General features: G+C 38.9%; 1 long non-coding RNA gene across 1 annotated transcript; it reads left to right on the forward strand.

Annotated features, from left to right (window-relative positions):
- The first annotated feature begins 6550 nt into the window (after positions 1-6550).
- LOC309701756 lies at positions 6551-7777 on the forward strand. Its single transcript, XR_014275237.1, has 3 exons — positions 6551-6585; positions 7579-7637; positions 7723-7777. It is a non-coding gene; the product is annotated as an uncharacterized lncRNA (long non-coding RNA).
- Positions 7778-9330: the final 1553 nt, after the last annotated feature.

A 9330-nucleotide genomic window follows, 5' to 3' on the forward strand; every position in this document is an offset into this window, starting at 1 on the left:
TTTATAGAGAACAAGTCTGGTAGACTCTCTCATTATTAAAGAATAAGACAGACCATACAAAAGATATGAGAAGCCAAACAGGAAAGATAAGGGAGAAGGAGAAATTGCAACGACCTCCGTCAAAAGCCAAGAGATTCAAAGTGTTGTATTCATAATACTATTTCCTTTGTAGTATTTTCTTTTCTATTTCTATTTTAAATGTCATTGTTTTCCTGTCACACTTAGTGTGGTTCTTTCCACCTAGTTTCCCCTAACCTCCACCTACTTTCTGCTAATCACAACATCACACTGATCAGATGGCGATGCCTTTCACCCTGGTTTATCTCTGACATCAGCACCAACTATTCTGTTGTTTTTATAATTTTTTTCTACATTGCAACATAAATTTGTATGTCCAATAGCCAGATAAGAAATTAATCTAACTATAAATTGTTATCTACAAATTATATTAAGCTGTTACGTTCACACGGTTGTTAATTTTTATTTACATGTAGTTAGTGTACTGCTGCCAATGAGTTCATAACCACGTCTGTTTGAAGGTATTTTATTGGAGTATCTACCAGCAAGAATTTTGAGAATCAAAGATCATGGGTGCAGTTCCCCCCTCCAGGGGCAAGGGTACCTAGACCCGGTTCGTAGAGTACGCTTGGGGAGTGTGATTGTGTGTACAGCGTCTCTTTATGTCTGTCTCCACGTTGGTTGAGTGTGGAGTAAGTGCATATGAGAGCATGAGGGTGGGAATGGATGTTTGTATCTGTGTGTGCCTGTATGTCTGTGTCTATATGTCAGGTTGGGTATCAGACGGCACCTCTCTGGGGACATCTCAGGCCCTCCAAGGTTTGGAGGCCTATCTCCCCCCACCACCATTTCCCCTGCCAGTGGCGGACTCCCTCAGACATCGGTGCGTTGGTGGTTCTTTGTGTCTGGGGATGGGCGTCCAGGTACACACCGGCTCACTCCTTGGTGGCCGCTTATCGGGGCCTGGAGCCTGGGGCTCGCTCGGGCCACTTCGGAGGCGGGGTGCCCCCGGCCTCTCGGCCTGGGGCTCGGTCACTCAGCCACAGCTGGCTGCCGGCGGAGCTCACGGGCGCGTCACTGCAACTCCCCCTGGCTTCTGCTCCGCGGCTGCTGAGTGACGCCTCATCTGGGACTCTCCTCAGCTCTTTCTGGGACAGTGGCGCGGCTGCCCCTCTGTTGGTCTTCCTTGGTCTCTTGTGTTCTGGGGGCCTCTGGATGTCTGGAGTTTTGATCTCCTCCATACCTGTTTCATGCCCTGAAGGACGGGGCTGTGGCCCCCCCACACCCTCTAGCAGATCATTACATGAAGGAACCTTTTAAAAAAACAAGCGCATCCATGCTCACAGGTGTACACACGGGTGCTCACACACACAAACTACACCCTTTTTGGCTCCTACCTCAAAGCACACTGTGTTCTGTTGATCTTATGTGCTGCACAATAATGTTTAATATTTAGTATTTACTGTCATATTCCCATATATCATTGTGATGTTGTTTATTCTATTACTCTTGTTCTCTTCTGCTTGTTTTCCTTTTTCTTTCTCAACAGGTGATCCAGGTGATCGATAGATGCATTTCTTTTTTTTTTCTGCCCATTCTGTTGGTTTTTGTTTTTTTGCCCTTCTCCCCCGTCCCTCTTCTCAGCTGTTTCTCTTTCCCTCTTTCTTTCTTCCCTTCTTTCCCCCAGTCAAGTCTGTCCCGTATTCAGCAAATGAAAATAAAATAAACAATAAAAGGTGAATCAAATGGACCATTATGACAAGGCTGGGATGGTCAATTTGGTAAAGTAAATCCGTTGGACATCTTTCTTTGCCTTTAGACAATAATTCTGATGGCAAAAGAGCCAAACGGGACAGGCAAAAAAAAAAAAAAGAAAAAAAAAAAGAGAATCAAAGATCATTTTAACAAGCTGTGATTTCAAAAGAGTTAAACATTGCAATAACACAATTCCTAAAAGCTGTTAAGATATTAATTTAATTATATTTAGTTTATTTTTAATTGCAGAAAAGTTTCCAAACGAGTCGTCTTCCGTTCCAAGTACTGGTACCATCAACTGTGTTGGTAAATTAGATCGTGTAAATTGGATGAAGAATCTGATTTGTCGTGAACTTTGGGGGGAGGAGCAATAACATCAAAGTGTGGTGAGAGTACAGCAGAGAGCAGATTTTTTTTCAAGGTAAGTGCAATCCTAACCACTAATTCTTTCATTTTGTTATGATCCTAATTGTAAACATGCACCAAACATCTGAACTACATTTAATGTTTTTGTTTATATTTCATGTATTTTTAAAAAGAATTTCTCTTTCAACACAGTATTGCAAGTCCTTAGTCAAGTGGGCTCCTCACAAGAAGAGGAAAATGGATAGAAGAGCGAGTACTCCAATTCCTGAGGACCCTGTGAAAAGCAACAAACCACCACTGGTGGAAAAAGATGAAACTAGGACGCTGGAGATTTCTGAAGCCATTAAAGAGCCTCAGTCCAGCAATGATGGTGTGCCAGTGAATGTAAGTTAACAGAGTAACACAGCCAACAAGAAATGAAATATCAGATGAAATGAGTTACTGCAACAAATACTAAGAATCTCTGAGCTGATGGGAAAGGAAAATGACTGCCAATAAAGACACACAAACATAGCTACACACACATGAGCATGCATGCACCTGCACACATATGTTCATATACAACAATGTTCAGATAAAGTTCACTAAAGTTCTTGTTGTTCAACTGCAAAATCCTGTGTTTTCTTTCTCACACTGATGGAGGATGGGAAAAGTCCACAGTCATGGTATTCAAAAAGAATATAATGCAAAGATTTGCAGCTGAATGTAAGAAGCAGCATTGTAATGTAATACTTATATAATAATATTGTATACCTACTGACTATCTGAAGCACTATAGATAAAAAGTCCCATTTTAACTGTAGATTCAAAAAATCCTTTATTCAAAACATTTGTTTTATTCTTTTCTTTGTAATTCCAGATTAAAGTTATAGTACACTAACAAGATTCCTAAAGGATGGTAACCAAATGCAATTCATTAGGTTTGTTGAATTAATTACACAAAATTCCTAAGAAGTCATCCCTCATTCCAAGTTACACTGTCCTGCAATGTGTTGTAGAAATGGATTGTCTGATTTGCTAATCAAGAGTGATGTCAGAGTGATGTCACCAGAAGTCCCGAGAGGTGTGATTTGGTAAACGGTAAGTCTAATCACAATTCCTTCTATCCAAATAACTAATTCTATTTTTTTTTTAAATCCTCATCCCTAAAGGTTCCAATTTTAGAATACAAATCAATAATAATTCTTTCAATTCCAGTTATCACTCTAATTCACAGATCTTCCACTTATTGAATAGAAATTACTAATACTTCCAAAATACTAATTCATATTTCCTCTGTGTGCAGCTTATCTTTTGAAATTGGATCTTTTGTTCCTTCTTATTCCTCCTGTGAGAATGTCAGGTATGTGCTAGTGTGTTAGATCTACATCTCTTTGATTTCTCAGATTGAGTGGTCTCAACTGATGCTCCTGAAATGTCATTTGTAATTCCTGCAGTGGAAATGCAGATGCAATGCGTTGCTCCCAATATAGCACCCTTTGGTCAAATCCAGAGCCACCAGGCTGAACATCCTGTAGCAGAATCTTGCAGGCAAGAGCAATTTCTCTTATACCCTTATATTTTACACATTATAATAAATCCAATGATGTTTACATTTTTTTTGTATAAACTGATAACTTTCAGGTGCAGATGTGGACATTTGGACAAACTGTTCATGTGGATAATCCTCATTGCTGTTTTTGCGATCGTTGGACTCTACGTGATCATTTTGCTACTGCTTTATTACAACAACAACTTTTCATGAGTTCATCCACAAACCACTGAGCAAAAGACAATAAAAGTGTTGTTGTTCAATGTCAAAATACGTAGTCTTCATTCTCACACTGGGTTAATGCGGGATGTACTGGTTATGGACAAATCAAGTGTGTGATCATGTATGAGTTGTATAGTTTTAATGTTTTTTTTTTGGGAACAGAATGGTGTGTATGTGTAAGTTTGGTGATGGAGTTTTTATTATGAATGAATGATGAATTTTTATGAATTATTATGTCTATTTTTTTTATGCTTAAGGACAACAGATGGAAATTAGCCCTTGGCTATAATCTGGTATGTTTACATTCATGTAATTTTTTTTTACATTTATGTTCATTAACATGCACTGTCCTAAATAAATAAATAATAAATAAATAAGTAATAAATGTCAAAGGTTGTCTAACATCAAGATTTATGGTGGTTCAAACTGCAGACAAGAAAAGAAAACTACAGTGAGCAATGAGCATCTCCAAATGTGATGCTCATTGTTGTTCCCAAGACTAAGCAAAAAATGCAATGTAATATATTTGTACTAATCTTTAGCTGTTAGACTACTAAATGCTGACAGGGGTCGTTTGGATTCATATTTATGATCATTAATTTTTATAGGTTGTGTGAATGAGCAGACAAAAATGGCCCTTTTTGGGATTAATAAAGTTATGTGAGATTAGTTAAAAAGAAAAAAAATGGGCATTTGTGCAACATTTTATTTAATATTACAGAGTCAAAGTTTATTGATTTCTTTTACAAGGTATAATTTCAAATAAAATGATTCCTAATGGTAGCTGTGCAAATCTTGTTATTAAGTTAGTTGTATTAGTTACACATAAAATTCCTAATGGGTATTCCTATTTTCCAAGGTCCAGTATCCTATAAAAGACAGCAGAATTCAGTGTTCTTATTCGCTGAACGGTTGTTGTATAACAGCAAACTTTGGAGGAGTAGCAGAAAATAAATAAAGTCAAAGACTCAGCAGTCCTGTTGCTCTATTTTCACCTATAAAGCAGGACTGCAGTAGGTGGAGGTTTACCCTGGTGCAGGTGTGCGGTTTTTTTTCGCTGTAAAAAGAAGTTTTCTTCCCACGCACGATGGACACTAATGTTTTTGTCACTTTTTATGGAATCAAACTCAAAGTAAGGTCAGTACTTCCACGCTTTAAACGCTGCACGCTCATACTCTCTCCCACAATCGATATGTGATCCATTGTTGATCTGCACACAGCTGTTGTCACTAACGGCACACTCGCTTACGTCACTGTCGTGAGACATTCTCGCAAAAAATCACGGTTTTAGTAACGCAGTAACACAGTGTTACTACAGGAAAGTAACGGTAATCTAATTACCATTTTTGCAATAGTAATCCCTTACTTTACTCGTTACTTGAAAAAAGTAATCAGATTACAGTAACCTACCCATCTCTGATCGCCACCATAAATTTGTCTTTGCAGCGGAGGAGTTCTAATTATTGGAAAGAAAAATAAATGCTAGGCAAGACATACAAACATGACCACCACACCCACGCACACGCACACACACGCGCACACACACACACACACACACACACACACACACACACACACAAAAGATCAAAAGCTATGGCGACAGCGGCAAGGAAAACCTCCCTTTTGACAGGAAGAAATCTCCAGCACTACCAGGAGGGGCTGCCATATGCTGTGACCGGCTGGGATTCTGTCTACATATCACAGATACAAAGTGTTGTATTCATAATACTATTTCCTTTGTAGTATTGTCTTTTCTATTTCTATTTTAAATGTCATTGTTTTGCTGTCACACTTAGTGTGGTTCTTTCCACCTAGTTTTCCCTAATCTGGACCTACTTTCTCCTAATCTCCACATCACACTGATCAGATGGCGATGCCTTTCACCCTGGTTTATCTCTGTCATCAGGACCAACTATTCTGTTGTTCTTATAATTTTTTCCTACATTGCAACATAACTTTGTATGTCCAATAGCCAGATAAGAAATTAATCTAACTACAAATTGTTATCTACAAATTATATTAAGCTGTTACGTTCACGCGGTTGTTAATTTTTATTTACATGTAGTTAGTGTACTGCTGCCAATGAGTTCATAAACCCGTCTGTTTGAAGTTATTTTATTGGAGTATCTACCAGCAAGAATTTGGAGAATCAAAGATCATTTTAACAAGCTGTGATTTCAAAAGAGTTAAACATTGCACTAATAAGATTCCCAAAAGCTTTTAAGATATTAATTTAATTATATTTAGTTTATTTTTAATTGCAGAAAAGATTCCAAACGAGTCGTCTTACATTCCAAGTACTGGTACCATCAACTATGTTGGTAAATTAAATCGTCTGATTGGCTGAAGGATCTGACTCATCATGAACTTTGGGGGGAGGAGCAATAACGTCAGACTGTGATGAGAGTACAGCAGACTGGCAAAGATTTGTTTCAAGGTAAGTGCAATCCTAACCACTAATTCTTTCCTTTTGTTATGATCCTAATCCTTAGTCCTTCCAATGATACAATACAAATAGCTAAACTTCCATAATTTTCATCCCTGTCCCTGGACATTCCAGTTATGTAATATACATCACTAATGCTTCCAACATTGTGCTGATGTCCTCTGTATGCAGTGCGTCTTTGGAAACATGCCATGCTATGTGCACCAAACATCTGAACTGCATTGGATGGGAAAAGTCCACACTCATGGTAGTTTATTCAAGTTTATTCATTACTTTGAAACGGTGTAATTCCAGATTAAAGTTATAGTGCAGCGATCATGGCTCAAGAATTGGCAGCTCATCTTGTAATCGGAAGGTTGCCGGTTCGAGCCCCGGCTCAGACTGTCTCAGTCATTGTGTCCTGGGGTGGGACTACTGGTGGTCAGAGGGCCTGGTGGCACCAGGGTCTGGCAGCTTCACCTCTGTCAGTGCACCCCAGGGACTAAGTAAAGCGCTATACAAACACAGACCATTGAATAAGATTCACAAAACAGATTCACTGAATGTTATTTATTATAATTACAGAAAAGACTCCTAGCGAATCATCTTCAATTCCCAGTACTAGTACCTGCTAATATAGGCAGAATTAATAATGTGATTGGCTGAAAGGTCTGTGTAGTCATGAGTTGGGGTGGGAGGGGCAGTGATGTCAGAGTGTGGTAAGAATACAGCAGACTGGAAGAGATTTGCTTCAAGTTAAGTTCAATCAAAATCACTAATACTCTCATATTTTATGATATTAATCTTTTGTCCTTCCAGAATATAAATCACTAATGCTTCCAACATTGTGCTGATGTTCTTCTTGTACTGATATCCCTGTGCATTACTTGTAGGATTTTAGATTAAAAATCCAATTTCTAACTATATATTAAAGCAACACTTTATAAATATATTTCATTGATTTCTTTGACAAAGTGTAATTCCAGATTAAAATTACAGTTTACAAAATTGCAATTTGCTAATCAACATTGATGTGAGCAGAAGTCCTGAGAAGTGTGATTTTGTTCCTATTCAAATGACTAATTGTTCTGTTTTTTTTTTTGTTGTTGTTGTTGTTTTTAAAAAAAATCAAAGTTCCTAAAGCTTCCAATTTTAGAACACAAACCAATAATTCTTCCAATTTTTCCACTTTACTTCATAGATCTCGAATAACAATTACTAATCCTTCCAAGATACTAATGTATATTTCCTCTGTATGCAGGTTATCTTATGAAACGTAGTGTCTTTTGTTCCTTCGTAATCCGACTTTGAGAATGTCAGGTATGTCCCAGTGTGTTAGATCTACACCTGTTGGATTTCTCAGATTCAGTGGTCTGAACTAAAATGTCATGTGCCCTTCATGCAGTGGAAATACGGCTGCAAAGTGTTGCTCACAATCACTCAACCTTGTGTCAACTTCAGAGCCCACAAGATGAGTATCCTACAAGAGAACCCTGCAGGCACGTGCAGTTTGTCTCTTCTTAATCCACCAATTTTTTCCATAATATATAAAATTTATTTGAGTAATCGATGTGAACTTTCTTATCATAAACTTACTTTTAGGTGCACATGTTGGAGATTAATTGATTCGTGGACCTGTTGTATGCTTCTCATCACTGCTGCTGCAATCACTTTATTCTTTGTGGTGGTCTTGCTCCTGCTCCATTTCAAGAAATGCATATAATTACACACACAACACACACACACACACACACACACACACACACACACACACACACACACACACACATTAAAATGAAGCCTAATAAAGTTTTTTTTTCTTTAACAGTGTTAATGTCCTGTGTCTTCATTATTACACTTGGTTTAGGATAAGATACTGTACACAATAGAGGTAAATAAAATACTATATACACTAGAATAACATGGAATACAAATGTTATATACAACTGAGTATAATACAACAATGCCATAAAAGAGTAATGCACTTAATGTTATTGCTATTGCACATGTGTGGATGTGTGTTTTTTATCAGGTGAAGTCTTTGTTGTGGAGTCTGACAGCAGTGGGGAGGAAAGACCTGTTAAATCTCTCCGTCCCACACTGTGGGTGTTGCAGCCACCGAAGGAGCTGCTCAGTACTGTCATCGTCTCCTGTATGGGGTGGCAGATGTTGTCCAACAGGGATGAAAGTTCTGCAGCACTATATACATATGAAGAGTATTAACAGGAAAAAAATATATAAAATGCACAAATATACAAACCGGTGGGTGAGGAGGTGAATGACAGTATCATCCGCTGAAGTGGGTCCAGTGATGAGCTTACCAGGTGCTGAAACTGAGCCAGGACCAGAGGCTCCAGGGTCTTCATTAGGTGGGATGTCAGAGCCACCGGCCTGTAGCTGTTGAGGTCCTTGGGGTGTGAAGTCTTTGGCACTGGTACAACACAGAAGATTTTCCTGAACTGTGGGACTCTCCCCAGCCTCAGGATCAGGTTAGAGATATTCTACATCACCCAACACAGTTGGTCTGCGCAGGACCTGATGCCAACTTGGTTTAATCCTCCTCATTTCCCTCCTAACCTGGGTGGTTGAGAGAGACAGGCTGGAGCCTTGTGTTAATGTGTGCTGGATGCTGTTGTTGGGGGTGGGTAGTAGTGAGCAGGGTGAGTAGTAGTATTTATTTATTGTCATTGTCAAGAACAATGAAATTGCGTTTGGGGCTTCCATACAACCCAAAAAAAGAAGAAAATAAAGTAAAGGAGGTATGAAGTGTCTGAGGTGTCAGAGGTGGAACAGCAGCTGTGGTGATGTGTGAGTCTGCAGCCGATGTTGAAAACTGCCTCATAGAGGAATCGAATCTGTTAAAGAAATGATACAGTTCATTTACATTCCCCCTGATCAGAGAATTCTGATCTTTGTGGCCCAAGATGGTTCTGAGGCCTCTCCAGACTTCGCAAACGTTGTTTTGTTGAAGCTGGTTCTCCATCTTCTGCCTGTAGCTGTCCTTCCTATTCCT

This window comes from Aulonocara stuartgranti (assembly GCF_965226115.1).
Source record: "Aulonocara stuartgranti genome assembly, chromosome: 3".
In the NCBI taxonomy this organism is placed as follows: Eukaryota; Metazoa; Chordata; class Actinopteri; order Cichliformes; family Cichlidae; genus Aulonocara; species Aulonocara stuartgranti.